This window comes from Schistocerca americana, chromosome 6 (genome assembly GCF_021461395.2).
Source record: "Schistocerca americana isolate TAMUIC-IGC-003095 chromosome 6, iqSchAmer2.1, whole genome shotgun sequence".
NCBI classification, from domain to species: Eukaryota; Metazoa; Arthropoda; class Insecta; order Orthoptera; family Acrididae; genus Schistocerca; species Schistocerca americana.
In genome coordinates, this window is record NC_060124.1 from 97,809,042 (window position 1) to 97,824,310 (window position 15,269).

Consider the following 15,269-nt stretch of genomic DNA (forward strand, 5'->3'; position numbering starts at 1 on the left):
TAACCAAGTGAGTGAACGTAACCTCTCAAGTACACCTGCCCATAGCAGTCAAAGTGGGAAAGAAAATACTTCACAGAAGAAGCTTGGTTCAATGAGTGAAAACTATGAATGTTTTACGGGCGAATCGGATGTGAATGAAATATTTGATATGTCGGTTCTCAAAGGAATTTTTTCAAACTGTGTAAGATGTATTCATTGTAGTGAAGTTGGTCTGGAACTCTCCACAATAAAGCACGTAAGACTTGCTAGTGAAATACAACTGAAATGTGATAAGTGTTCATACATGACCACCTTTTGGAACAGTGTTGCAGTAACTGCAACTGAAGAAAATGGTAGCAAAATCTACGAACACAACAACGAGCGATGCTTGCTTTAGACAAGGAACGCCTTCGGGCTGCAGACAGGGTTGTAAAGAGTCTAGAAATACAAGCAAGAGTAAACAGGAGGAGGAACAAGAGGAAGCTGGAGGAGGAGTTTGCAGAGGATGAAGATAATCCTTCCTATGGACCTGGAATGCACTAAAAAGTTAATCCAATCTTTGTCGCTCGATTCCCAAAACTTTTATTTTCTCATACTAATTACATGTTTTCTAAGGATCTTCCACACATATTTGTTTCAAACTTTCAGTAAATGTTACACAGTACCTTCTGCATAATTTACCACAGCCTTTTTCCAAAAAACTGTATATTTTTGAATATATGAATAAAAAATTGCAAAAAAAAATGTTGTGAATTTTCATTACAATTGAAAAAAAAATCATCTTTAATAACTGAACTAAAATTTTGTAAAATCCCTGTTTTACGTTGTAGCCCATATTCCAATAAATAATCTGTAAAAAGTTCAACTTCCTACCTCAAATACTTTGTGAGGAAAGATGTAATGTATAAGCGTTATTTTAACATTGCAAGTATAGGGCGTTCCGGAGCCCCTTAATAACGCTGACTTCTTTTATAGGCCTGCCTTTGCGAATTCCCCGTGCTACGTGTACGCTCCTTCCTGTTCCCGTCGCGTGCTGAAATTGTCGGCACATTCCTGCTTTCTAAGGCAGCTAAATTGGCTGCTGCCAGGCCAGAAGAACTCACATGCTTTCGCGTGTACATTCTTGACGTTCCGTCACAATGGCTGCAGGTATCCAGCAGTTCTCGGCACGCTCCTCGTTGTCAGACAGGCCCTCCGCAGCGTGTCCCTCCCTCAGGGAGGCGAGGACGTCCGCCCGGCTCGCAGAATGGCAGCAGTGTCCTCCTCCTCGTGCACTCGCCGCATGGTGCCCAGCTCTCTCCGCCTTCTCGGCCGCTGGCACTGCGAGTTGGTGGTAGCGGCCGCGGTTGGAGGTATCACAATACGGTTTAAAGCGAATCAAAATCAAGATTTTAAACATGGCTGCAGCAGCAACTGTTTTTGGCTGCCATCCTTTATTGTGACGAATCAAAATCTTCTAAAATATCTGCGAAATCTTCACTCAGTGGTAATTCATTCACAATCCTCCATTATCCATTTTCATTCATCACTTGCTAATAGTCAACTGGGCTACTTAGTCAATTGGGCTACATACTCTTCAGTTAGTATTTTGTCAATTTTCCTAATTAAAATATAATACTTCGTTCTGTCTATTGATGCTTATTTTAGTGAACATCTTGCGCAGCATGAAGAGGAGGCTGACAGGCCAATAAATTTACATTTCTTGAACCTCTTTTCTCTTGTGAAGTGAAAAGAGTCAATTAGTTAATGTGTTACTTTCATGTTCGCTGAACATTTCTAGGGTTTTTCCTTTTCCTTCCTTCATTTTGTTTTTAAATATACAGATGTGAGTTAGTTATTCCTATCCGTCACCTTTTACATATTTGAGTAATAAAAATTCTACTACAGAATAGATACAACCACCAAGGAGCAACTTTTTCCGCTTCTTTTCTAATTTTACCTTGATGTATTTCAGATGTAAAACCACGCCTGTTAACTGCCGTTTATGTTGCACAGCTCCTTCTTGGTGTTGCAATTTTTTCCCTTCAGTGTATTACTAGAACCCTCATCAGTCAGATGTTGATAATTAACAATTATGTTAGTTTCACTATTATCATTTCTGTAACAGGCATTCATCGAAAAGCTACGATGAATTACAGATGTCATATAATGCCCTGTTACCTTCCTTTATAGGCCTAGGTGTCCGCCCCTAGTAGCTGAGTGGTCAGCGGGACGGAATGTCATACCTAACGGCCCGGGTTCTGTTCCAGGTTTGGTCGGAGTTTTTCTCCGCTCACGGACAGGGTGTTGTGTTGCCCTTATTATCATCATTTCATCTCCATCGAAGTGCAAGTCGCCGAGGTGGCGTCAACTCGAAAGACTTGCACCAGGCGAATGGTCTATCCGACGGGAGGCCATAGCTACACTACATTTCACACAAAGGCCTACGTCCCATACTCAAAAGTAGATGATTATACCACTAAGGAGAATTTTCTGAGCTAGCCCAGTTTCACAATTATTCCTACTAAATTTTCTATATATGAACTAAATAATAAAATGAAATTTTCTGTGTAATTTCAAGGCGATTGATTACCCAGAACTCGATAATGATTCTTGAAAAAGAATTCATGGTATTGAAATTGGAATTGATATGTTGTATACATTACATTCAACTGTTAAAAACCAGAGCAGCATCTCACTGTATAAGAAATAGCTTATGAAGAGACAGGTCTTCAGTTCACAGCACATCGAATTTAACAGAACCGCAAACGATTCAACAATTTTTTTACTGAACTTCTTATCAGCTAAAAACTTTCGCTATTGCTTTTCTTGTTGTCATGTTCATTATAATTATCCGGGCTGTTGTGCCGTGGTCGGTTGATGAATTCTGAGGTGATTCCCAACGTTTCGTCTCCGACTGCGGGAGACATCTTCAAGGGGGTCCGTAGTTTGATGGAAGGTCCAACACACATACTGGCTCGCTACTGACTGAGCCAGTGTGTGTTGGACCTTCCATCAAGCTACGGACCCCTTTGAAGATGTCTCCCGCAGTCGGAGACGAAACGTTGGGAATCACCTCAAAATTCATCAACCGACCACGGCATAACAGCCCGGATAATTATAATGGACACGATATTTCCGGCCGTGAAAGTTTACATTTTAGTATTTCTTTGTTGTGTTTATGATAATGTACTGAACATGCCCGGCATCAGATCAGTTACTGAAAATTGTATGTATATTGAATTGGAAAAACACGCTCTCATACTTTCAAAAGTCTGTTCATAGTCTTTCTGAAAATTCCTGATGGACTTACTCAGTTAGGTTTACACATAATTTAACCCGCAAAAACTGAATATGTTTACAGAAAATGGCTTCTGATCGAAATTCACGTAGAGTCATAAGACAGTGTGAATACTGTGTAAAATGGTTCCAAAGTTAACATACATGGAGGGATCCTTATTACTAGTATGCTGAAAGGAATTTATTCTGCAGCGTATTAACACGCTTTCACGCTAATCGCACCATTGCGAAAGAGAATTAGTTTTAATTACCTGTGATCGGACTTGTTGCTGACCAAACTAGCTAGATTACTGTTAGAGAGGATATTGCCTATACGAGTACCGTACAGTAATCAACAGCAGTCAACTCCAAAATACATTTAAAACACTTTTAAAGTACATTAATAATGAAGTACCACATAGACAAAGGCAAATAACACTGTGCACTTGTAATTACCTCCCGGATTACTACGCAGTAAGAGCACACAACAAAGCTGAATCATTACACTACACATAGCGTTGGAGAGAGAGACATTTGCTCACACGTACGCAGAAATACAACGCAAAGAACGTAGTAGTTCCTGCCATGAAACACCGACATACCGTAAATAGTCTTCACGGGCTGCCGCTTGAAGCTTGAAGAGCCACAACGACTTATCAGTTACGATAGAGCAAATTAGATCTAATAAATTTATTATTATTATTACAATTATTTTCTTTTTTGAACAAGCTATTCAGGGCAATGAAACATGAAACCACATTAAGGTATTTGTAATGTTTAATTGTAACGACAGTGTTGATAAATATTCCGCTGTTCAGTAACTACATTATAGTTTGTATGACCACAGTTATTACTCACAAACTCTTCTCGAAAAATCAATCTACTAATACGTTCTTTTCAACAACCTCCTCACCTTGTAAGTAGGCTGTTTATGTTTTCTCTATGTAAGTAGGCTGTTTATGTTTTCTCTATGTAAGTAGGCTGTTTATGTTTTCTCTATGTAAGTAGGCTGTTTATGTTTTCTTATTGGCAACGTTACGTAGCGCTCAATATGAAAATCACTGGCTGTGCTGTGTGCAGTCTGTGGCTAGTTTGCATTGTTGTCTGCCATTGTAGTGTTGGGCAGCGGCAGCTGGATGTGAACAGCACGTAGCGTTGCGCAGTTGGAGGTGAGCCGCCAGCAGTGGTGGATGTGGGGAGAGAGATGGCGGAGTTTTGTAATTTGGCATGAACTGCTATATTTATATATGATGATATCAAGGTAAATACACTATTTGTTCTCTACTAATATCTTTCATTTGCTAACTATCCGTATCAGTAGTTAGTGCCTTCCATAGTTTGAATCTTTTATTTAGCTGGCAGTAGTGGCGCTCGCTGTATTGCAGTAGCTTGAGCAGCGAAGATTTTTGTGAGGTAAGTGATTTGTGAAAGGTATAGTTTAATGTTAGTCAGGGCCATTCTTTTGTAGGGATCTTTGATAGTCAGATTGCGTTGCGCTAACAAAATATTGTGTGTCAGGTTAAGCACAGTCCTGTATAATTGTTCAAAAGGGGAAGTTTCATATGTCGACCCTTAGCCGAGGATACCTCACTGGAATCTTCTGATTTTTTGTTGTAGTTTGTGTAATTAGTGTAGATTTTGTTTATTGCTAGCGCGTAATTGTAGAGAAAATCTCCTTTGTAGTTGCAGTCTTTCATTGTTGTACAGTAAAACAGTTGTGGCATGCATGTAGATTTGCACCAAGTATTTCGCAGCTGCGCTTGCAGTTAACTAGATATTATTTTCAGTGCTATGTTAATGTGTTCTCTTATTTTTGATCTTCAAATTGTGTTTTTCTGTGTTGTCGTGTGAAATACTGTGACAATAATGGCGTGTGAAAAACGTAATACTAGGCTCCAAAGTAAACTGAGAAATGACAGTGAAAATGAAAGCAGTGTGTTAGCGCCACCGAGTAATGAATTAACTGATGTTCAAAGTAGTAATTTGGTAATTGCGCATAGGGAAATGGAGCGGGCGGCAAACAATGGTGTAGACAGTGAAACAGGTAGTGAACAGGGAAGCGTTATCGATCAATTGGTCGGCAACAGCTCGCCTCAGGAATCGGGAATGACAGAACACAATATTGCAAATACTGTAGATTCAGGTTTTGCGTCCTCGCCGTTTTCTCAAATAAGTCAAGACACATTTTCAGCTTGTCAAAATGTGAATGTTGCCGGTGCAAATGCACTGCCGAAAAGAGTAGAGGAACAGATTCCAGACACTAATGCATTGTTATTACAACTAATGCAACAAATGGAACAAAATCAGAGACAAACACAGCAAAAGCTGCAAAAGTTAGACACATTGGAACAAAATCAGAGACAAACACAGCAACAGTTAGACACAGTGGAACAAAATCTCAAAAAGTTAGACACAGTGGAACAAAATCTTAAAAAGTTAGACTCATTGGAACAAACACTTGAACAAACACGTGAAGATTTAACTACTGAGTTACATAACATTGAATCGAAATGTCAAAAAGTCTGTAATGACGTAAAAACACAAATTTGTGAGCATTTTCAACCTATTTTTTCGCGGCATGAAAATGCATTACAGAATCACGAAGCAGCCATAAAAGAACTGCAAATTATTGTTCATGAAAATCATGAGACCTTGCAAGCTAAATTTGACTCAGTTGCATCTACCGATTCGGTTACGCAACTTGCAAAAACTCAGGAAAACTTTAAAGACACAGTAGATACTCTGAAACTTGGTTCAGAAAAACACACTGAAGAAATAAGTACACTATCGGAGAAAGTAGCCGAACTTTCGGATCAGGTCACTAACTTATCTACAAAGGTAGATGATGATCTGAATGACACAAGACCCGTAGCCTTCACTGACACAGAAGAGTATGAACAAATAAGAAAATTCAAACAAAATCAGAATCAAATTAATACACAACACCAAAGAGAAATCCGGGAAGTACAAGATCAGCTGACACAGGTAATACAAGAATTACGTATTTCAGAGGATACTCGCGCCCCAATACGGGAAGAGGGACTTAGAAATACGGAACAACCACAAAATAATAACACAGGGCATTTCGAAAGTTATGAAAGAAATTGGCAATGTGCACCGAATTTTGAGATGGAACGGCCGACACGACCTAACAATGACCGATATGCGACTCGCCGACATGATGATTTTGACTATAAGCTGTTCATTACTACCCGTAAATTCAAAACATTTAAGAATTCTGGCAACGACATTCATCCACAAGCATGGCTCCATCAATTCTCGCATTGTTTTCCTCCCAACTGGTCGTTAGAACACAGATTAGAATTTATGTGTGGCTACTTAGAGAATGAACCAGCTGTAAGAATGCGATCGGTAATTCACGATTGCCACAGTGAAGGAGAGTTTTACCATGCCTTCCTCTCAGCATATTGGTCTCAAGCTACACAAGACCGTGTAAAACATAGCATCATGATGATGAAACACTTTGAACAATCTGAATTTTCCAGTCTTGTCAAATATTTTGAAGACATGTTGCATAAGAATCAGTATCTTTCAAACCCATACAGCCCCTCAGAACTCATCCGCATTTGCTTAATCAAACTGCCTGAACATTTACGACATATTATTTTGGCAGGACGTTGCAAAGACGACATTGAAGCATTTCAGGGTCTGTTACAAGAATTGGAAATTGACACTGACAATCGGGGAACGCGGAAACAGGAGCACAACAATTACAGGTCACATCTGTCACAATTCCACGATGAAAGAAATAATAACTGGACACGACAAGGCTATTCTCACAACACATATCGTGACCAAAACAGACACCACCCGTATGACAACCGTTGGCAGAGTAGTAATAATTACAGGGAAAGATCACCTCTCCGTGGTAATGACTATCACAGAGACAATCAGAGAAACAGACAATATGGGAACCAAAACAATTATTATCAAGGGAGACAGAATAACTTTAGACGCAACGGTCCAGCGCGCAGTTACGATTCAGGGAGAAATTCTCCACCACTTAACCGACAAGAAAGAAACTACAGGAGCTATCGACATGACGACAGACGATGTGATCGTAACGACAGACCTGAATTGCATCAGAACTGGCGGGATTTAAACAGAGCAGGGCCCTCTCGTCACGGTGAATTTGTAGAAGTTAGGTCTCCAAATCCCAATAACGACGCGCGCCAACAAAGAGACAATAGGCAATGACTCATACCGCAGGCAGCCACAAAACGCACGTATGAAACTAACGACGCAGCTGCCGTAGCTAGTAATTACGTAAAAATGGAAGACATTAGGGACATCTTACTCCAGGAACACGACGTAAAACATAACAACATTGCATATCCTGTGATTCACATTACAGTAAATGACATAAAATTTACGGCAGTACTTGACTCTGGCAGTCCCATTTCAGTAATCAGTGAAACAGCCTTTAGCAAATGCAACAAATCGAACGATTGCCCCACACTTCCGTTACGTAAGATTAAATTACAAGGTGCAATCTTTGGAAAAAGTGTAGATGTACGCCAACAAACCAACTTAGAATTCTTTTGTCAAAGCCACAGCTTCTCTATGAACTTTCTTATTGTTCCATTATTGTCGACGGAAATTATACTGGGAGTAGACTTTTTGAATGAATACAAAGCAATCTTAAACTTTCACGATGCTGAAATAGGTTTAGAGAAGGAAGGTAAGTCAATAGCTTTGAAATTTGAAGATTGGCTCTCAAACCATGACGAAGAAATCAATCGGCTTTACCTTCTGTTGGACAACAATTCGGAATTTTCTACGGAACTAGACACTAACAATCACTCTGCAAGAACTGACAGGGATGATATCGACGGCATATTTGAAATTAATGAGTTAATTCAGAATAAAATTCAAACAATTGAGAATTGTAATGACACTGATAGGCAGGACCTTTTTGAGATTTTACAAGAACATTCCACAGTTTTTACTCATAAAACAGGAACAATCAAGGGATTTCAATACCAATTTCGTGTTCGTGAGCATACTAAATTTTGTGTTAGACCATACGTAATTCCGGCGCATTATAGGGACCGTGTTAGAACAGAAATACAATCTATGCTTAATGAGGGCATTATTGAGCCTGCAGTAAGCTCATACAACAATCCATTACATGTTGTTGAGAAGAAAAATGGATCGATCAGGCTTGTCTTAGATTCGAGACAAATCAATACGATCATTATTCCTGAAACCGACAGGCCGCAAACGTTGGAAGAACTTCTTCAAAATTTTAATGGTGTAAAAGTGTTGTCTTCCATTGATCTCCGATCCAGCTTTTATCAGATCGAACTTCATCCAGAATGTAGAAAATACACAGCTTTCCTTTGTTTCGGCGTTTGTTATCAGTTTCGGAAACTTCCCTTTGGTTTGAACATTTCTTCAGCAGCATTCATTCGCGGGCTAAATTCGATATTACCTGAGTTCTTAAAACGTCACATCACCTTATATGTGGACGATATTCTAATAGCAGAAGCTTCATGGGAACTACATAATCGCATCCTCAACAGTTTGTTACGTATTTTTGCAGAATCTGAAATTACAGTTAACTTGGAAAAGTCTGAATTCAGTAGGACAAAGGTGAAGTTTTTGGGACATATTATTTCTTCTGAAGGCATTCAGCCGGATCCTGAAAAGTTAGAAGCAATCAGAGCCATTCCAGTTCCATCCACAAAAAGACAAGTCTGCAGTTTTCTAGGTCTCGTAAATTTTTACCGTCGTTTTCTGAATATGCAAATTCTTGTTACACCAAAACTTTGTTCTCTCACTGAAAAAAATACTATTTGGAACTGGGACGAACAAGCACAGTTGGAATTCAATTCTTTGAAAGAAGCGTTACTTCACGCGCCAATCTTAGCTCATCCAGATCTGTCACAAGATTTCTGCCTTAGCACGGATTCTTCTAAAGTCGGTCTTGGTGCCCATTTATTTCAAGAAGCCATAGAAAATGACACTACCATTCAGAAAACCATTGCTTTTGCTAGCCGAGTGCTAACAAAATCTGAAAAAAATTATTCCGTTACTGAATTAGAAGCTTTAGCTATCGTTTGGGCATTTAACAAATTCCGTTTCTTTCTTTCTGGTAAGCACGTAAAAGTGTACAGTGATCATCGTGCATTACAATTTCTTATGTCTTCAAAATTAAATCATGACAGGTTAAAACGTTGGGCATTGTTTCTGCAAGAATTCCGCTTCACAATAGTCTACATTCCCGGCAAGGAGAACATTGTTGCGGACGCACTGTCACGCGCACCGGCTGGGCTTGAGAAAAGTACCACAGAAGGCAACCTCGAGAAAAATTTCAGTATTCTTTACATTCAGAAAGTCGCCTTTGAAAACTTCATCACCACATCTTTAAAGGACATTGCTCATGAACAAGATAAAGATCCGATTTGGAAAGACATCAAGAGCAAATGGCATGAAAAGACACACACACAGATTCGGCATTATTACCTGGTTAGAAACAACATACTCTTCAAACGCTGCACTGTTGATGACAAGCTATGGGTACTTTGCATTCCTGACGATTTTGTTAATAAGCTCATTTGGTACATTCATTTCAGCTACGCACATTTTGGCCCACGAAAATGTTATCATATTCTTCGAACGACTTGTTATTTTAACAATATGGAAAAAAGAATTCGAAGAGTCTTGTCTATTTGTAAACTTTGTCAAAAGGCGAAACCATCTACTGTCTCACATCGTGCTCCGTTGTTTCCTATTATTCCTTCTAAATTAAAAGAATTTGCGGCTGTTGATCTCTTGGGACCGCTTGTCAGAACATCTAATAGATTTTCGTACGTTCTAGTCGCTGTTGAACTTACTTCAAAATTTGTTTCTTTCACACCGTTACGTAAAGCCACTGGACGGTCTGTATCCAACGCCTTTGTTAAAAATTTCTTACGTGAAGTTGGACACGTTAGCAAAGTCATTTCAGATAACGGACCGCAATTCAGATCTGCTGTTTGGTCACGCATGCTTCGCAACCATAAAATCAAACCTGTTTTTATTTCATTGTACTCACCACATTGTAACCCGTCTGAACGGATTATGAAAGAAATCAATAAGCTTTGCAGACTTTATTGTCACAGAAAGCATCAGCATTGGGACAGATATTTACACTTATTTCAAAATGTGCTGAATGAAATGCCTCATGATTCCACTGCTTTACCACCTACTCTTGTACTAAAGAATGAAGAACCACCGAACAGAATCAGAGAGCTTGTACCTTTCCCAAATACACGTAAACTTCGACACAAAGACATAATTGATTTGGCTCTTAAAAATATAAAATCTGCAGCAGACAAAAGGAGAAAACTACACGGTAAAGCAAATGCAAAGAAATTGTATATTGGTCAGAAAGTTCTCATTAAAGCTCATTCATTGTCACATAAGAAGAAACACTTGAGTCACAAATTCTTTCTAGTTTACAATGGACCTTACAGAATCCGACGTATACCACATGATAATTGCGTTGAAGTTGAAACTCTGCGTACTAGGAAGAGTAAAGGTTTACACCACATTTCTCATGTAAAACCATTTATTGACAGATAATCTGCCTTTTAACTTTGTCTTTGCCATAAAACGTTTCACTTCACGTTACTAGTATGCTTTAGAAACTGTTACCATGCAACAATGTTTGAAGTTCAATATCCAGCCAAGAACCAAGAGAAATTATTTAAACAGAAATTACGAATGCATTGTTATTGCGAACGGACGACACAGTGTAATTGTGTGTGTACATTCTTGCTTGTTAGTTGTACGATTAGAACATTTACCAGTACTGCTAATGAGATTTTAATGCAACATTTTGGTTTACTTGAAAATACATTCCGGATTTAAAGTACTTTCTGTGAGATACCAGATGAGACAATAGTTAGTTTATATGACAGCTACACGATTTTTATCACGACGCTACTAAGGAGTGACAATTTACAATGTTGCTTTTGCGGTGTATCTGTTTTATATCTGCACAGTTTTCTGAATTCTTCTGGAAATCAAAACATGTTTTATTAGTAACTTTTGTGGTATAGCAACAATGAGACAGCCTTTTTGTGGCACAACAATACGTTACTGTACAGTACTTTCTTCATCACGCCAATAACCATAATAACTATGATATCTATACGCAAAGCATTTCACTTTTGTTTATCATGAGGTAAGTACATTGACTTCTGCAGAACTTAGCTTTCGGAGGACGATAACTACGACACTTCCACAGAGATTATGTTACAAGACGCACAGTTTCGCGCTACAGTACACGCATTTGAGTGATTAATCTTATACTTAAAACACTTATTTTTAAATATTTTTTGAATTACAAAGAAAGTTTTGTGTGATACATTTCATTCCATTGCTGTAATCTGTAACACCTGAGGGTATAATTACATTAATCCTCAGGGGGGTACACGCTTACTTTGTGTACCATGTGTGTGGCAACCACAAGGAACCCTAGCTAATATGGTATTTGCTTATACAACTTTACACATCGGTACCATATTTCTCTAACACAGAATTACACAGCTATCTGATTATTTGACAGAGAAACAAACATTCTTTTTACTACATCAGTGACACATGTTTACGCAATACACAGTTGGGTAACTTCACACTTATGAAACTGTATTTTGTCTGTACTTTGAGAAACGCTCATATTTTTCGGAATCATTGTGATACTATGAGAGCTTTGAATGACGTATTTCGTAAGGGAGCATGATTTTAAAGTACGTTTGAGGTAGATGACACTATTGAAATGAGCAGAGAATTTTTTTAGGCTCAGAAATTATTGGAGGAAGTTACGACGATTTTGAGATTTGACTGAGGTGTTATGATGTTATTATTACGACGACGATGTGTATTATGTTGTTGAGGAATGTTTATTATGCTACGTATTTCTCACGATGAAATATTGATGAGTGTCGATGGATACGTATATGTGTAATAAGGTAAGGAGTAATGAATAGTGTTTAGGGACTCTGATTTATGAAAAGGATGTTGGAAACCAAGAATCGTACTTTAAGAGTTATTAAATGTGTGTAAATGTGTGACTGTATCACAATGCTGACGAATTTTTTTGGACACTGTTATATTCATAGGATTTTGTTTCTACACATTTGCAAAGTAAATTCTTGACCTGTGAATTATGTGAGACTGTTACCGTAGCGGAAGCTGGTGTCGTAAATATTTCCGTAAGAAAGTTAAGTGACCACCTGCACATAATGCGTCGCGGGCACCCACCTGGGCGACAGCCGCCCGAAAAAAAAAGCCATTAGCCTTTCCGGAAGCACAGGTAAAAAAAAAAAAAAAAAAAAAAAAAGGGAAGGCCATTATCCTCGGTATTGACATTTCCTTGTTGAAAGTATAATGTGGAGCTCGTAATTTATGATATTTACTGAAATGCCTAATGAAATGACGAGAAATATTCGTACATCTGCACACCTGATTACGACAAGCGTCTTTCTACGAGAGTTGAGAGAATTTCTACTAACTTATGAAATGTCACATCACTAATGAATGATATTTTTATGCTTTGGTTTGCGTAATTGCTTATTTCATTTGATACCTGTTTTTCAGCTGTGTTGCAGCATTGCTTTTATAAAATGAAATGCATTTGCTAATGTGAACACTTTCTGTCAACAGATCTATTAAATAATTATTTTATGATCCACATTCTTTAAAAAAAAAGGAGCACTTGGAAAGGAAAGAACAATAAGAAGGAACTAGTAACTGCATTCATAATTTTCTTTTCAAGTAATTGGTAACTTTTTGGTAGAATAACTTCTTGTGGTGCACCACTTTAATTACATAGACATTAAGATGTGAATATACATTTCCCTTATCTGCATTGTTGTTTTTACTGTAATATTTTTTCTTCTTGAGCTATGTCATGTTTAGATATAAGCTGCTGTTTGCCAGGCATAGTGCTACTGAACTTTAATTTGTGTTACTCTGCTAAGCCAATTTTACTACTCATTGATTTTTCATGTTGCTGCACATTGGCTCATATTAGTTGTAATTTTGCATTTTATCTGTTAATTTAGATTTACGGTAGCTTGCTTTGCAATTTTCCAATTTTTTGGTAATTGCTGTTTATATTAATTGTTATGTGATGCTGCATTGCCTCGTCCCTTAGTTTAGCATCTGAGCTCAGTAGATTTAAGTTAGCTTAAGAGGGGGTAGCCTCTAAGAGAATGAGTTGCGATGAATTGGAAGAAATGCATTGAGAAAACAGGTTTAGGTAGGATTTTCTTGGAAATAAATGTTGAGGTAAGAAATGTGTGAACATATAAATACAGAAAGCAAGCTTAGATAGAATTTTTTTTGTGGAAACGAAGGATGAAATAAGAGGAAAGATATATGAAGTTTTGGGTTGGACTGCAGTACCAAATGTTACACTGAAAACGAACCCTGTCCTTTCCTATTGGTGTTATCCCACTATGTGTTTGTGTACCCTTGAGTATTTGTTTTCTTCCTGTCTCTGTGTACTGTTTCATAGAATTTTTTTTCTCTTCTAATACTAAGCTATATTCACTATGAGGAGGAATACTGTTATCCTCAAATATAAGTTGCATTAATAATATGTTATTTTCTTTGTAAAGTTGTTTACAATTCTGTTCTGTTTCAATGTTCATGTGTGAAATTAATGTTTCGAAAACTATTCTCATTATTTTATGTATGTACTTATGTCACTATTTTTGTAACACTGACGTATATGTCTATTTCTATTCTTTTGTAAAGCCTGTGTTACTGCAATTGTTATCTATATTGCTATGTTTTTAATGATGTATTTTGTACCTTTGTAATTGTATTCTTATGTTATAAAATTGTAATTGTCACCAGTTCATGACATTATTAACTTGTTAGTTACATTTCACTGCACACGTTTCTGTTGGTCATAGTATGTGGACAATATGTGAGAAGTAGGGACTGTTAGTGTTTGCACGTGTGTTACTAATTCAGCAAGGGACTGGATAACAGCATTGCTTGTTCTAAGGACAATTCCAAAAACTTTGTGAGTGCACAAGTGGTGGTTTATGGACTTGCTATATTCTCCGCAAGACTCTTCAATGGTGAATGTGCACCTGCACAATCGCAACAGATGGCTGCTGGCCATCTCTACAAGGACTACAGTGGGTCTGCACCTCTGGTGGCCCACCAATACCATTATCTCTACAAGGACTACAGTGGGTCTACATCTTTGATGATCCATCAATACCATTATTTCTACAGGGACTGCAGTGGGTCTGCACCTCTGGTGGCCCACCAATACCGTAATCTCTACCAGGACTACAGTGGGTCTGCTCTGTGATGACCTACCAATGTTCTTCAAAACGTCGAATGACTCTGCTGTGGGTTTGCTATGTTGTGGCCCATTATCTGTCTGCATGTCGAGAGTCAGCACTGTCTTTCCGTTGGAAGGTCAACACTACTTCTTTAAGACTGCATGGAAATCCACTACTTCTATGTGCATTTTCTTTTACTGCTTGGACTTTGAGAAAAACTCTGCATTTTTACTGTGATGAACAATGTGGACTGTCTTTATGGACTGTGAGAAATTTTGATCTTTTGACCAACATAATATTAATAAGTGTGTGCATTTTATATCTTTGTTACTGTAATTGTGAAAAATTTTTGTCAAATCTGTATTGGCCAGTGCCCAACACCATTTGTAAAAATTTTTGTGGGGAGCATGGGGGCTATGTAAGTAGGCTGTTTATGTTTTCTCTATGTAAGTAGGCTGTTTATGTTTTCTCTATGTAAGTAGGCTGTTTATGTTTTCTCTATGTAAGTAGGCTGTTTATGTTTTCTTATTGGCAACGTTACGTAGCGCTCAATATGAAAATCACTGGCTGTGCTGTGTGCAGTCTGTGGCTAGTTTGCATTGTTGTCTGCCATTGTAGTGTTGGGCAGCGGCAGCTGGATGTGAACAGCACGTAGCGTTGCGCAGTTGGAGGTGAGCCGCCAGCAGTGGTGGATGTGGGGAGAGAGATGGCGGA